Below are 15663 nucleotides of genomic sequence, written 5' to 3'. Positions count from 1 at the left end.
CTTCACAGCAACCATGCCAGAGATTGCATTGCACATAAAGTAGAGATGGTCCAATACCATTTTTGGCTTTCTGATACCTGAACTTGTGTATAGGCCGATACCGAGTACTGATTTGGTACCAGTGTGTCATATATTATGTTTTGACAGCTGTGTACTACAATCCCTCTATGGATGTGATATGATTTCTATCTTTCTGTCTGGCTCAGGTTAGACTCTTTATGAAACATGAACAAACACAAACACTGTAGAGCTTTCTTTTATTAACCAGTTTGACTGTCAGTTATAACTGAAAAAGAACATAAACTACTTCAACTTAGTTATTCTTTAGGACTTGATTACGTGGTATCAGATCGGTGTATAAACTCCAGTACGTCCCAATACCAGCGTTTTAGGCGGTGTCGGAACATCTCTAACATAAAGTCTACGTGTTATTGACCAGGTTATAAATTGTGTGTTTGTTACAGCCAACCTTGTATTTGTTCTGCACATAGCTATTATCTAAAACATCCTTGATTGTTTCATGGGTTTCCCTCAAGCATCAGTTACGGGGGTGGTAGCATCATGCTTTTGAGGTGTTTTTCTGCACAGTTACTCTACATACTGCAGTACACATACAAGATGCAAAGCTAGCTAAACAATCTGCTGATCATTTAAATTTAAATTATTAAAATACCTTTTATATATTGACAAACTGTATGGTTATCAAGATGACAAAACAAAAACAATTTTTAAATTTGTATTCAGTTGGAACGCCACCAGAGGACTGTAAAATGTAATGCAAATGTACAAGTTTAATTACATGTAGTAAAACTACTCCCCCAGCACTGCCGGTACCAGCCGCTCGCTGAGTGAACCAGCTTCCAGTTCTCCCACAGCTAATTATACCACGCTGATGGGAAAACAATGCAAAATCACAAATAAATTGAACAGAACCAACCAAATAGATTAAATAAAACATGATGAATACATTTGAGAGAAAAACCCGCACCTTCATTATCTGCTGAGTGGTCATGTTAATCACATGAATACCTGCAGAGACACTTGAATTGTTTAATGAAAACAAACTGTAGTCTCAAGGATCCACGAGAATGTTATTTTAGGATAAAAGGACACTTGGTGTGAAATGTTACCAACAATAGAAATTTGAGAACTTTAAAACTCAATTAAATTAAATCCTTTCTGTGTCGTTACCGCTGTTGTGAAACATCTGAATTTCTGACATCTCTTGTGAAACATCTTGCCAATCTAATCAGTGTGTGATCTAATTATTTTTCTTGTGAGCATTCAAGATTTGCTGTAATGAACCACATCTGTCTGCCTCATGTTGAGCTGCACACTGCGCAATGAAAGGCTCATTCTGCTCCAGGTACATCTGGAACGTCACCAAAAGTTTAAAGGACAAACATAGACGTGCTGTAATTTACAAATTTCCACTTTCATGCATATTAATTACTAAATCATATACTGTGGAAGTTGCAAGGACAACAGAGATAGTGTTGGTGTGAGTTCAATGTAAGTTAACAACATCACTTCATAGAACGTGTAGGACACGCCAGAACATTAATTAAATGAAAACAGCTTTCAAACATTTCCAGTTTGAACCAGTTTATACTGTAAGAGTACACTTAAGTCTTTCTTTCCTCCTACTCAAGTGTTAATTCTCTGACAAACTGCTATTTCCACTGGGTTTCTTTGTAGTTAGTGTATTTCCCTTTCTCAAGGCTTCTGTGCTCTTTTTCAGATCCACTCTTTTCCACAGTTGTCTCTCTAGTCTTTTTCCATTCTTTCTATTGGAGGTGGCGTTTCTTGTTAAAGGGCTCCCTCTGTGGATGGCAGTTTCTGGGGAAACTCATTCACTTAACAGAATGTTGTATACAACCACTTCAAGTTTGCGAGCAATAACATCTCATGGTTAGAAACTGACATCTGTAACTTTCCACATTATTGGTCTTTCCAGCAGTGAGATAATTGGAATGATGCGTCTTACTGTGGCAAAGATAGCAGCGCTGTTGTCTGGCAGTTGTGAAGAAACAATGGGTACTGGAAACGGTAAAAGATGCCAGGTTGTGAAGGCTGATAATGTGTGCTGTTGATTTTTGAAGAATGAAAATGCATGCAGTGGTGTAACATGCATCAAATCCTGAGTACTGAATCTATTTTGAACAGACTTTTGTTGGCGCAAAGTTGTAACATTAGAACAGAACCTACTGACAATGGCGACGTTGCAGCTGGCGATGTCACATACTTCAATGCGCATATCAGGCATGTGACAGTTGCGGAGTCGACTGCTTTTGTTGCTGGGCCATTGCCATTTTTATTCTTGTTGTGGCATTAAACATAAATTGGCCAATTGGTGTATTCTTTCATAGGAAATGAGTCCATGTGTAGAATGACTGTAGAGTTGAAAAATCACTACTGCAACACAATGAAGGGTTTTCTGTCCAAAACGTTGGTGGTTATATTTTCTTATAACAGAATAGAAGAAAAACATTTATTTTTCTACTTTTTTTTTAAATATTACATTTTTCTTTTAAAGCACTGGAGAATTCTAGACTTAAGACTCTAAAAAGGCAATCTGATAAAACTCTTCTACAGTTGCACAAACTGTACCTCAAACGCAATCTGCAGCAGGATGTGATCAGTAGGCATTGCTTGACTGTAATCTAAAAAAGGTTGGGTACTACTGAGCCAGACAAATGCAGTCTGACTATGTGTAGAATGCTCTGGTGTGTCACTGTGGCACACCGAGTCCACATGGACATGAGCAGCAATAGCTTATCCATTTGTCCATTTTTAGTTTGTAGGCCTCCAGCAAACTGTAAACACCTCGCACACACTTGATGGGTATTTTATGTTCCCACAACCACTTCCTTTGACAGTAATTGGACTGAAGCGTCAGTCCTATTATCACTGGATTGATCACGTCGAAGTTACTTTCGCTTTAGAGAGACTGCACTGCAATTGTTGTAATTTCGGCCTCTGAAAACCCATCTTTCTTAAGCCTGCTTTCCTGTTGAGCGCCACTTTACGCTGTAGGATTGGTGCTTATAGTGGTGAGTGCATTCGCAGGCTGGCGTCCACACAAAGCGCCCAATAGAGTCTTTTGATGTCTGCCTCAGCGGATCAAAGATGTTGGAGGGTGGACCTGCCAGGTGCACTGTGCTTTCATCTCACTTACTCATCTGTCGGCTGCTTCCCATTCTCTGTAAAGGGACAAAACAATGCGTCCTATTCAGGCACACTCCATAATTCACAATAATAGGACTTACTTGATTTCAGATACTCCATTCAGGAGACAGTGAATTTATTGTGGTATGCAGGGTGTTTAAAACAAGAAAGGAAAAAAAAAAGCAGTGTGTTCAATTTTTTTCCTTTCTGTCTTTTCATATCATTTGATGCCGTACGTGTGAGTTTCAAAAGCTAAAGCAACAGTCCAGAGATATGACCAACGTCGTATGGCTCTATTTGAAGCCTTTGACCTCCAGAGGAGAAAAGAAAACAATGGGGTTTGGTTGAAACTCATAAATATTTGAATGTCTTGTCACTGCCTTTTTGATTGCTTGCTCTTTTCTGCGACAGCATGTGTAAATGTTAGTGTCGCGTTGCTTTCACACAGCCGGAATCCCATCTGACTGTCAGAAAATATGTGGCATTGCCAAGTTCACTCCCAGTTTCAGGGCCAGACGTGTGTATGTATTCAGCATTTTAACTCATCACTATAACCAGCAGCCTTTTGATCCTCCCATTAACTCACAACCGTTTGGACAAAACCTGACCACTCCCTCCTTTTCCTGTTTGCTTTTTAAATGCAGAACCTCCCAAAGGACACCTCCTAAGTGCCTCCATGGAGAATTTCCACATTATTGATTACAAATGAGATAATAAAAGCCTACATTTCATAGGCTCTGGGGTAAAGATAACTTTTCCCCATTTACATATCATGTTGCAATTCATCCTCGTGTGTGTGTGTGTTTGTGTGTGTGTCGGTGTGCCTTAGCATTGTCCTCTCCACACATGACTTATGGATCATGTATGGATGGCTCCCTGGTTGCTTCAGCTTGGATCATTGATGCTTTGGTCTCAGTGTAAGCGGATGACGTCCTCATGCATAACCAGAGTATTGATTTATTTATTTATTTTATTTTTTTGCCCTCCTCTTCCTGGCAAATTGATCGGGAAACTAATTGTGCCCTTTTCTCTCAGCGGCATCTCACCGTGGAATCATTTTGGCTTTTCCGACCAATCTTGTTAATGAGAATATAAGCAGTCTAACAATTTAGCAGGCAAAAGAGCCCATTTGAACGGCAATTAACGTCACATTTTTCACTTAAAGTGGGCCCGCCTGTAGTTGTGACTATTGTAATTGGGTAAGTAAACATTAGTGGATTTTACATTTTCCCCAACAAAAATGAACAAGACAATGAGCTGCTAAGTGCACTATTCGTATATATTTGAAGTCTCAATGCTTCTTTGCTGGAGTGGCTGGGTAATCCCCCTGGAGTGAGAAATGGTCTCATTTTTGAGCCAATCACTTGATGATGTCCAGATAACTGCAGGAGCGGATTTATTCCTTGGTTGGTTGCTCGTCCATGCACACCTTACAAATAAACAGAATAATGTAAGCGCTAAAGTCCAGGGAAAGATCTTTCCTAGGTTAGAGTACAGATGTTTGAGAGCTCCTTGCAGTAGAGTGACAGGCTGAGAGTGAAGCCTCATTACCATATATTTGGGAAGTATCAATATCTTACATAAGCTTCCAGAGCGCTGAAAGAAAGACGTGATGACTTAAGACAAACAAGCTTGATGGTGTTTTAAGCCCCCAACGTCGACTTCCAGGCAGCGCTGCGACCGTTGACTTCAAGTCACCGAACCCTAATCCTTCAGGGCAGTGCATTCTGGAAGGTGACATTTGGGGCTTAAAACACCAAACACCCACAAACAATGGCTCTTGCAAAGAATCAAACTCTATCTTATGGGACATTTAGTTCTGTGACATTTAGCTGATGCCCCCATTGGCAGGATGACATACTGTACTTAGTCAGCGCCTTCCTCAACAATTAAAAGTAAAAAAAAAAAGTTTAGGCACAAATATGACTTTGTTAGGAACACCAAACATTATGGTTTGGTTAAATAAGTAGTGCCAGGGTGAATGTATCACCTTTTTTGTATTTTCCTCTGTGTACAGAGATGCATTTATTTAGAATAACCATATTTTATTGAACAACATACAAATGTTGTTCCATAAAACGGGTAGATTGGTCTTCTACAAATTATAATATACATTATATCAGCTTTGAGTAAATATTGTGGTCGTGGTTTAAAGAAAAATGATGTTGACTGTCAGTTGAACAGTTGTCAGTCTCCCTGTGTTAATCATTTTGTTTATAGCATCATTGCGTCATTTCCTTTTTATGACCTGTTCGATGGTTTTGTCTCTGTAACTTGAGCATAAACACATGCTTTGGGGAATTTCCAGAGACGACCGATGCTGGCGTTTTTCTTGGAAGGAACGTTTCCAGAAATCATTAACATCTCAGGTATCCTATCACTGGACTGCCTACTAGTTTGCACTGTGCAGTTGACACTATTAAAGAAAATATAAGCAGCGCTGACAATGATTGATTGCTGTCTTGCGTGTGAGAAATCTCAATAATACAAAAAAAAAAGACAAGAAAATGAGTTTGGTTTCGAGCCATTTGTTTGTGGGGACAGGCCGGCTGTTGTGTCCTATCACTACCCATGAAGCCCCTTTGCCTTGAACAAGCAGATCCAAGAGCTCATTTCACAACAGCAGAGAGTGATGGAGAGGAGCTCGTCTGTATTTTGTCAGGCCTTTGATGGGGTTGTTGACTGTGCGATGTATTAGGGATGAAGAGTGCAGATTCAGATGGAGACTCAGAGCGCTTCCAGCACAAGGTACACAGTACCTCACCCCTGTGACCACTTTGATCGCCGCTTCAGAAGGCTGTAGTTGGGTTGAGAATCACCTACATCATCTAATTTGAAGCAGCATGATCATACATAGATAAACAGATTCATGGGTGATTATACAAGGGCTTCTAGTTGCAGAGTCAACACAGATCTTTCACTACTCGTGATTTACAGTGCTTAACACTGTTTGTGTGTGTGTGTGTGTGTGTGTGTGTGACACACACAGCAGGAGGTGTGTGTTATAGTGTGTGTCTGTGTGTGGGAGGGGGGGGGGGGGGGGGGGGGGGGGGGGGGTATCCGAGGCATCAAATCCCAGTCCAGGGATCTTTCTAAGCTGAGGTCATGCAGAGGGATTGCTAGTCACATTCTTGAAAAGGGCAAATAGGACTGCTCCTTTCATCAAACACCACGCTACCACTCTGCACGCTATATCATACAAGTGCAGGTGGTTTAACACTTAAAGGTACAGGCATGCAGAGTCGGGAAATGTAAAGCACAGAGTAAATGGGGAAATAATTGAGTTTGTATTGAGTGGTGTATTGAGTGGTGTATTTGAACACCCTGCTATTTTGCAAGTTCTTTTACTTAGAAATCATGGAGGGGTCTGAAATTGTCATCTTAGGTGCATGTCCACTGTGAGAGACATAATCTAAATTATCCAGATAATCCAATAATCCAGAAAACACAATGTATGTTTTTTTAAAACTATTTATTTGTGTGATACAGTTGCAAATAAGTATTTGAACACCTGAGAAAATCTATGTTCATATCTGGTGCAGTAGCCTTTGTTTGCAATTACAGAGGTCAAACGTTTCCTGTAGTTTTTCACCAGGTTTGGACACACTAAAGAAGGGATTTTGGCCCACTCTTCCACACACAGCTTCTCTAGATCAGTCAGGTTTCTGGGCTGTCTCTGAGAAACACGGAGCTTGAGCTCCCTCCTAAGATTCTCTATTGGGTTTAGGTCTGGAGACTGGCTAGGCCACGCCGGAAACTTGATATGCTTCTTACAGAGTCACTCCTTAGTTATCCTTGCTGTGTGCTTCGGGTCATTGTCATGTTGGAAGACCCGGCCTCGACCCATCTTCAATGCTCTAACTGAGGGATGGAAGTTGTTCCCCAAAATCTCGCAATACATGGCCCCGGTCATCCTCTCCTTAATACAGTGCAGTCGCCCTGTCCCATGCGCAGGAAAACACCTCAAAAGCATGATGCTACCACCCCCATAATTCACAGTAGGGATGGTGTTCTGGGGATTGTACTCATCATTCTTCTTCCTCCATACACGGTAAGTTCTATCTCATCTGACCACATGACTTTCTCCCATGACTCCTCTGGATCATCCAAATGGTCATTGGAAAACTTAAGATGGGCCTTGACATGTGCTGGTTTAAGCAGGGAACCTTCCGTGCCATGCATGATTTAAAACCACGAAGTCTTAGTGTATTACCAACAGTAACCTTAGAAACAATGGTCCCAGCTCTTTTCACGTCATTGACCAGCTCCTCCCGTGTAGTTCTTGGCTGATTTCTCACCTTTCTTAGGATCATTGAGACCCCACAAGGTGAGATCTTGCATGGAGCCCCAGTCCGAGGGAGATTGACAGTCATGTTTAGCTTCTTCCATTTTCTAATGATTGCTACAACAGTGGACCTTTTTTCACCAAGCTGCTTGGCAATTTCCCCGTAGCCCTTTCCAGCCTTGTGGAGGTGTACAATTTTGTCTCTAGTGACTTTGGACAGCTTTTTGGTCAGGGCCATGTTAGTAGTTTGATTCTTACTGATTGTATGGGGTGGACAGGTGTCTTTATGGAGCCAACGACCTCAAACAACTATTTGCAGCTGTATCATACAAATAAATAGTTAAAAAATCATACATTGTGATTTCTTGATTTTTTTTTTTTAGATTATGTCTCTCACATTGGACATGCATATACAATGACAATTTCAGACCCCTCCATGATTTCAAGTAGGAGAACTTGCAAAATAGTAGGGTGTTCAAATACTTATTTTCCTCACTGTAGTTATTTCTAAAACGTTAGTTTTATTATATGTAGCGGGGACAGTTATTTTACTTCAGAGTATTTTGACTTAAAAATTGTACTTTGTTTTATCACTTCATCACATTACGTAGATATTTTGTTTGCTTATTCTTTCAAAGACTGATGGAATGCCATAACCTGATGCACCAGATTGTTACACAGAAAAATCATTGAAGCTGTCGTAGGAAACTGATTGGGAAAAGGGCAGGCATTTAAGTAAAAAAAACAAACAAAAAACTGGCAGGTGAATTGAATAAACCATTGGTTTTATAATGTCTGACAACAATCACGGGCCTTCACCCAGGGGGGGGGGGGGGGGGGGGGGGGGGGGGGGGGGGGGGGGGGGGGGGGTGGAGGCTAGGGATGTGGCCTTGACCAACTGTAAAGCAGAGTACTGAAAACCATGATGTGTCTGTCTCATGGGTGGGCCAATTCTCTGGGTGGACAAAGCAGAGAAAGGGGAAGTAACCTCACCCCTTATGACATCAAAAGGAGAAAGATTCCAGATCGGCCCATCTAAGCTTTCGTTTTCTCAAAGACAGAGCAGGATACCCAGGGCTCGGTTGACACCTATCCTTTCCAGCCACTGAGGGACCATAGGCAGGCCGGGGGAACTCCTATTAATGACATTTTCCTGCTATTGGACCTTTTTAAGGGTAATGGAAGAGGGGTTGCCATTAATCTTAAGAATAAAATTGTCCTTTTTTTGTAAATGAATACTGCAGGAGGGGATTACTATCAAAGCTATAACAGGACTTAATGTTAATAGATCATATTTCTCATCATGGATTTGACCTTTAGATACCTTGTTATTTTAGACAGTGTTATCTTACTATCCAATAGTTATTGATATAAATGCATTTCATTTTCCTAGTTACAAGTGTGAAGCAAGGCTTTGAGCATATTGACTGCAAAAGTTTGTAGAACTATATAAACTGACTTTCAAAGTAATATGGAGATTTATGGGGAGTCATTATTGCCGTAACATTAAATCTGTAGTTTTAGAAATGTACTGCACATTCCACCAGAGCTTTGCTTTTATCTCGACAGGTTCTGTTGGATTAATAGCCTCCTGTCCTCAATATATCAGCAATATGCAGGATTGCTGGATTTTAGCTGTTCAGAGGGCCGAAAAACATGCCAAATGATAAGAACTTAAAATGGAAATGCAAGTCATTTAGCTTGAATAAACAGCCTATTTTCATGCTTCATATAACAACCATTTGACCCAAGATTAAAAACATCTACATAGAGGTTGTGCCCAACATAAAGCATGAAAATGTCTTTTTAAATAGATTTTTTCCCTCATATATTTGAAAATTGCCTGGGTGTTTTTATTTTATGCTCAATTTGTGATCCTATTTAGAACATGTCGCTATAGTGTGCCCTGGAGACAAAGAAAGTAAATAATAATAATCTGCAGCTGTTCGATTAATTTTGCTGTCAATTATTATTAATTGCAACCTAGCAAAGAGATAAATATTACACAAAGAATCAACCAAAGGCACAAAGTAAAATAACTGCAATTGTCTGGAGTGTTTTGTTTGTTAATTTGTCAATCATATACACGCGATTGAGCCAAACTTGTGAACTGATAAGAGCATATGACCAAAGGTGAAGCCGAAACAGACGTGCCAGACGTTCAAAACCTTTGCATAAACATGTGCAGTACATGTTCAATGAAAGAGATGGGTTAAAGCTGGCAAGCATCAGTCCCTGTAAGCAGAATTATCTTGGCCAAGCATTTCATCAACGTATTTGGCACAACTAAGTATCGAGCATTGATTTGAATTTGAAATGGGTTGAATACTGTCAGGAAGCCTGCATAATTGCGGCAGGCTGGTTCCAGAGTCTGATGAGCAATCTTCATGCTGCCGGAATAAAAGGACACGGTCCAGGCTTTTATGATACCGTACTGGCCCCTGTGTTGTGGAAACAAATGTAGTTGCTATGGACAACAGATTATCTGGCATTTTTTGTTTTAAATATTGAAGTTACATTCAGAAATGATGAAACGGATAGTTCTGGTCCTTGATTATGATTAGCTGTTCTGCATTGCAATCAGTTTTCAAAATACTCTGTAAACACACAAGTGTGACTGCATTACATCAGTTTTACTATGCCAAACAAATTTCAAAATGGCAGATTTTGTTAGCATGGTTAACTTGTGGAAGAAGATGGAGGAAGAAGATCAAAAAGAAAGCCGACAGGCTGTGTTTCCTACATGTTGATGGCGGCCCGCCACGGTAACAGTTCTGCCGCCATGGTATAGGGCAGACGCACAACAGGGTTTCCACTATGTACACTGCTGCTCCTTCAGCCGTTTATGAGAAGTCATCAGTTGTAAATTCATGGCAACCAAGTAAACAACTACCAAACAACTAGCTAACAAACCAAGGAGTAGTACTTTTCACTCAATCTTAGGCAAAGTGACAAAAAGAAATGAAAGCCATGGCATGAAATCCGTAGTCACGCGGGTCCCTTGAAATATGACAGCTACAGTTTATTGGAAAATAGCGTTGTGGACACTGCTGAAAAAAATTCTAGAGGAACCACTGAGGCTGAAATTACTGAGAGAGAAATTGAAGAGCTGGAAAATTCAAGAAACAAAGCCGGGATCGTTGAAAACACTATGTTGTCCATTCTCTGCCCCCCCATTAAGGTTCACTATGTATTCAAATCCAAACCATGACATTTTGGTGGAAGTAGGTTTGTTTCATCGTCAAAATGCTGTTGTTCCAAGCCTTTTGTAAAAACCTTTCTCTACTTTACATAGTTTTTGTATGGTTTTGTTGCTTCACTTCAGTATTTTGGATGGCGGTTGGCATGTTTAGAGAAGCAGACAGAAAGCTAAGCAATGTACTGCTGTGGACGCCAGGTTTGGTTGGAATTAATGGTCGCACCAGCTGCTGGTCACCGCTTGCTAACGTGGCGTTGGCAGCAGTAACATTACATTGCTTAGCTTCTGTGCAGCTAACGTGGACTCAGCTAGTAGCGTTCATGTTATTCATAATAGATTATTCATATAGATTAGCTTCCATTGGTAACCCACGTTACTAGTTTTTGCTAAGGCTGAGTGGATGTTTCCATTTTGAAAAACCTGGAAAAGAACTTAAATGGATTCTGTTTTCAGTTCAAATAACTTTATTTGACCCTGGGGGGCAATTAAAAGGCATGAAGAGTAGCACCTAAATTGACAGTTCAGTCAAGATATAAATAAATAAACAGTGATGCATTGCATAACATTTTGCGTTCGAAAGCACTGATTAGTAATAAAGTCATTAAAGTAGGGTTGTGCTGATGGACGATGTCATTGATGTCATCACGATGGAGAGCCACCACGCTACCCTGACAGACACATGCTAATCCTAGTTGTGGGCACTGGATGGGAAATTGACAACTTTGTCACTCTTAAACTAACAAAGACACTTGCGTCCATTGCAATGTTTTACTGTAAACATCATCTACTGCCAATTAAGGGGACATCGCCCTACCTCACTTTAAAGCCATAACATGGTGCTGTGGTGCAGTTCTTAATTTTGTGGAATCATGGATGCTACATCAGGGATGTTGGGAGTTATGAATCTGGACAGCCCTGGGGACTATTCTCCCTGTCCTGAACCCTGGGCAGCCAAGTCTGCGTCCTGAAGGGAGCCACTCCAACACAGGAAAGAGAATGTAGAAAGTGTCCTGTTAAATCCTGAATGCTAGTTTGACAGTCAGCTGATCAGAGTGGAGGGAGCTCTGCCTTTGAAACATCACCCAAATGGAACTACACTAGGTTCTCCGTCAGTTTAATGCCACTGTGAAAAATGGGAAAGGTGAATGCTATGGTTTCAAATAGGGTTCTCAAATCCCAGTGATAAGGGCATTTTTTCACACTTGCCTAGTTTAGTTTGCTTGACTCAAACCCTGGAGTGCTTACCTTCTTGGTGCGGTTCATTTGAGCCGGTGGGAACACAGCAGTGCCCTTCTGGTGCGGACCTAAACATCTGGACGGAGAGTCGGAGACCACCTGCTAGCACGCTGGCCCTCAGATGTTGGTCAACATCTGTCCCATTTAATGACACATAGACACTGTTTCTACAAATGTGGCAAATAAGTTTTATCTGCTCTTAAAAATGGCGTAAGTATTATTATGTAAGCGTTACAAATGAAGAATGTTTATTAATTCATTTTGACCTTAAATTAGAGCCAGACATGATCATATGTGCGAGGTTGGCTTTTTGGTTACATTGGTCATATCTTGAATTAATCCAAGTTTAGACTTAGATATGTTAAATGCCATGACAGTGTCTCAGAATCAGTTTTGTTACCCTGTGAAATAGGAATAGAGAGCTGCATCCGTTCTTATAACAAAAGGAAACTGAACTTTACGAAGGCCCATGTGTTTAGAGTTGCATGAGTCATCAGTCCTGACTGGGTTGAAGTGTGTCTCTTATGTTGATTACTACGCCCGTGCAAGCAGCCTCATGATGGGGAAGCAATAACCGATAAAATACATATTCAGTCACTCAGTTCCAGCTCAGCAATACAAAATGCCCAAGCTTTTGCTTCATTTATGTTCCATTATGTCCCTCACATGTTTCTATGAATTAGTTCCACATTTAAATAAACAATACGTTAAATAAACAGTATCGGTGTTTCTGGTCAAATCCAAAAATCTTTGATCAACCCTGGGTTGGTGGTCAGGTTCGGAGTCTTGGCACTGAACTACTTGTCCATCTGTTAGAGAAAGAGATAATAGTGCTGCGAGCTGTCCAGACCAGCACACTGCTATCAACCCCAGTTTCCAGGGCTGATGGGGCTCTGTTGCAACTCAGGAAGCTACAGGGGAATACTTTAAAACTGACCTGCAGCCAGTTTGAATCTGTCACTGACAGTTGGAGGAGTACTCCTTGTTCTTCTTCCTGGGAGACAATGAGTGAGAGAGGGCTTGTAATCATCCATATCAATTATTGGGCATGTGACATGGGTATTTATATTGCCAGGGTGGCACCGCTGCTCTGACTAATGGAGCCGCCATCTGGACCTGCTCCCTGATTTCACCACAAGCAAAACAGAATGCAAGACCACAGACATGCAGCTAGAGTCCCTTCCCATTACAAGAGGTAGGTGAAGAAGAGTTTGTGGGACGGGATATTGCTGCCTATGAAATATCATATTCCTTTAATAAATTGTTAAAATATGTGTTAAGTATTTGTAATCAAAGCTGGAACTACAAACTATCCTGTCTGGCTGACTTGTATGTCTGTGAAAGGCAGAAGTAGAAGTGCGATATGAGTGCAACTGTAAATGTGTTTCTCACTCCTCGTTTTCTGGATTGAGTGTTCTCTCTTTTTCGCTCCTTCCTCTGCTAACCTTTCACACTCCACAAGGTGCTATAACATTCGGCTCCCATTCTGGTGTGTCCAGTGTGTTTGCTGGCATGGCCTATTTTAATGATTTTGTGCTTAATCCGTGTGAGGGTTGGGCAAACTGTTCCCACACTAGAAAAGGTTACATGAATTCAGTGTTATTGGAAAGGGTTCAAGGATTTAAGAAATATCACTCCCTTCAGCTGCTCTGCTGTTAGTTGTTTCTGGCCAAGAATATGGCACTCCTCTCTCCAGACCTCTGCTGACTCACTGAATCTACAGCCACAGCCGTTTTTGTGACTACATTAATCAAGCGTTTTTTTTTTGGGGATTCCTGCTTTATAGATCACAAGACATGTTGGGAGTCATTGTTCATATTCAACTCAGGGCACTAGGAACTCACTTTCAGATAGAGCAGATATTTTTAATTTTACATAGCTGTTTTAGCCAGCTGTTTCTAGTCTTGGTCTGCTAAGCTGACCGGCTGCGGGTTCCAGATTTTTACCACACAGACGTAGAGCGGTATTGATGTTCTCATTTAACTCTCTGCAATGAAGCAAATAAGTGTACCTCCTAAAGTGTAGTCCTTTGACCTTTTATACTTTCTGGTAACGTTATTTTAGTTTTGTAGGGTCAAGGATTGACGAAGGCTGCCAAACAACTACATTTTACTCCATCTTTTTTTTAAAGAAAGCATTGCTTTATTGTTGTCTGACGTTTTTGTTGCTTGTCTTAAAGTAAAGCCAGGCAGTTATTTGTATCTTATTTGAACATGAAGCAAATCCAGTTGAATGATCGGGCTGCTGTGCAGTAGAGAACACAGACACCATGATGCCAACTGGGGAACTAGTGACCGGGAGTGAGCGCTGTGCAAACAGTCCAAAAAGCTACAGCGTTAGGAAAGAAACTATATTCACTAAGGTGTTGCACATCAAAAAATTGTAGCCTCACAATAATTAAAATAAAACGTGTCAAGAAAATGATCCTTAAATGTGAGAACTTCACTGAAATGCCTTAAACTGGATTTTCCAATTACACAGTAGTTGAAAAAACTAAAATAGTATTGCAACTACATTTCTGCCAAGTAAATAAAACCAAATCAGATGCTAAAATTAATATGGCTAAAAAATGAACTTTTGTGAGACTTAAAGTGATGGTTCGTAGTAATTTCACCCTAGGGTCCTTTGCACCACGACCTCGAGCCTAACGACCCCCCAGAAGCTTTTTTTCACCATCGTCAAACATCGGACGAGTAAGCGTTATCAGCTGGTTAGGTTAGTGCAGGCGCTTTTGGAACCAAGTGTATCACGTATATTACACCACTAATAATGCCTGAAAAGATACCAAACTTCTGCAGTAGAACAAATAGGTTATGTACTCCTAATACAATGGATTTGGAAGTTTTTAAGTGCAAAAGGAGTTTAAGTAACACTTGCCTGCTGTCTTCTGCTCTCTGCTGCTAGCTCTACCGGCAGTAAGACGAGTGCTTAGGGACGTCTACAAATTACAACACCGAAAAGAGATGCAACAAACATTTATTTAATGATTAAATAAGGTAGTGTCTCCAAACTTTCTTCAGTTTTAACTTGTCTCCTGCTTGTTGTACTACACTTACTTAAAAAAAAAAAAAAAACTTGCATTAATACATATTTTTGTAGTGTTTTTCGGTGTTGTAATTTGTAGACGTCCCTAAGCACTCTTCTTACTGCCGGTAGCGGTACCAGCAGAGAGCAGAAGCCAGCAGGCAAGTGTTATTTAAACAAACTCATGATGTACTTACAAACTTCCCAATCCAACGATTTATGAGTACATAACCTATTTGTACTACTATAGAAGTTTGGTATCATTTTGGGCACTATTAGTGTGGTAACTTACGCAATACACACTTGGTTCCAATAGCGCCTGCACTAAGCTAAAAGGCTGGTAACGCCAACTTGTCAAATGTTTGACTCAGGTGAAAAAAGCCTCTGGTTGTTTGGCTTGAGGTCGTAGTGCAAAGGACCCTAGGGTGAAATTAGTCTGAACCATCACTTTAAGGTAATGCATGTAGTAAGAGGTGCAGCCCTCAGGCAACGGTTGTGACAAACAAGGCTGTGCTGCCTGTATGTAACCTCAGGTTAAGGCATTTTACTTTCCCCGCTTGCTCTTACCATCCATAATGCATCTGTGTGATCAACTGGACCCTTGGCTTTGCTCTTATCCATCTGCCTTCCTCCGTAATCAGCAGTGTGATGTGATCAGAGACACCCACCTGTCCTGTCCTTGTGTCATGCCGTACAGGACCAAAGTACTCCTTCTGTCATTTCTGACATTCGTGTGATGGCAAGGCAGAGA

The 15663-nt window shown here is 40.8% G+C and overlaps 1 long non-coding RNA gene across 1 annotated transcript; it reads left to right on the top strand.

Moving 5' to 3' along the window:
• The first annotated feature begins 267 nt into the window (after positions 1 to 267).
• LOC117942463 lies at positions 268 to 14556 on the top strand. The gene is made up of 3 exons (XR_004656127.1): positions 268 to 279; positions 393 to 395; positions 14473 to 14556. It is a non-coding gene; the product is annotated as an uncharacterized LOC117942463 (long non-coding RNA).
• The last annotated feature ends 1107 nt before the right edge of the window (positions 14557 to 15663 follow it).

The sequence above is a fragment of the Etheostoma cragini genome, chromosome 3, assembly GCF_013103735.1.
Source record: "Etheostoma cragini isolate CJK2018 chromosome 3, CSU_Ecrag_1.0, whole genome shotgun sequence".
Classification (NCBI taxonomy): Eukaryota; Metazoa; Chordata; class Actinopteri; order Perciformes; family Percidae; genus Etheostoma; species Etheostoma cragini.
The sequence above is the reverse complement of the archived record's forward strand: the minus strand, read 5'-3'. Positions and strand labels throughout refer to the sequence as shown.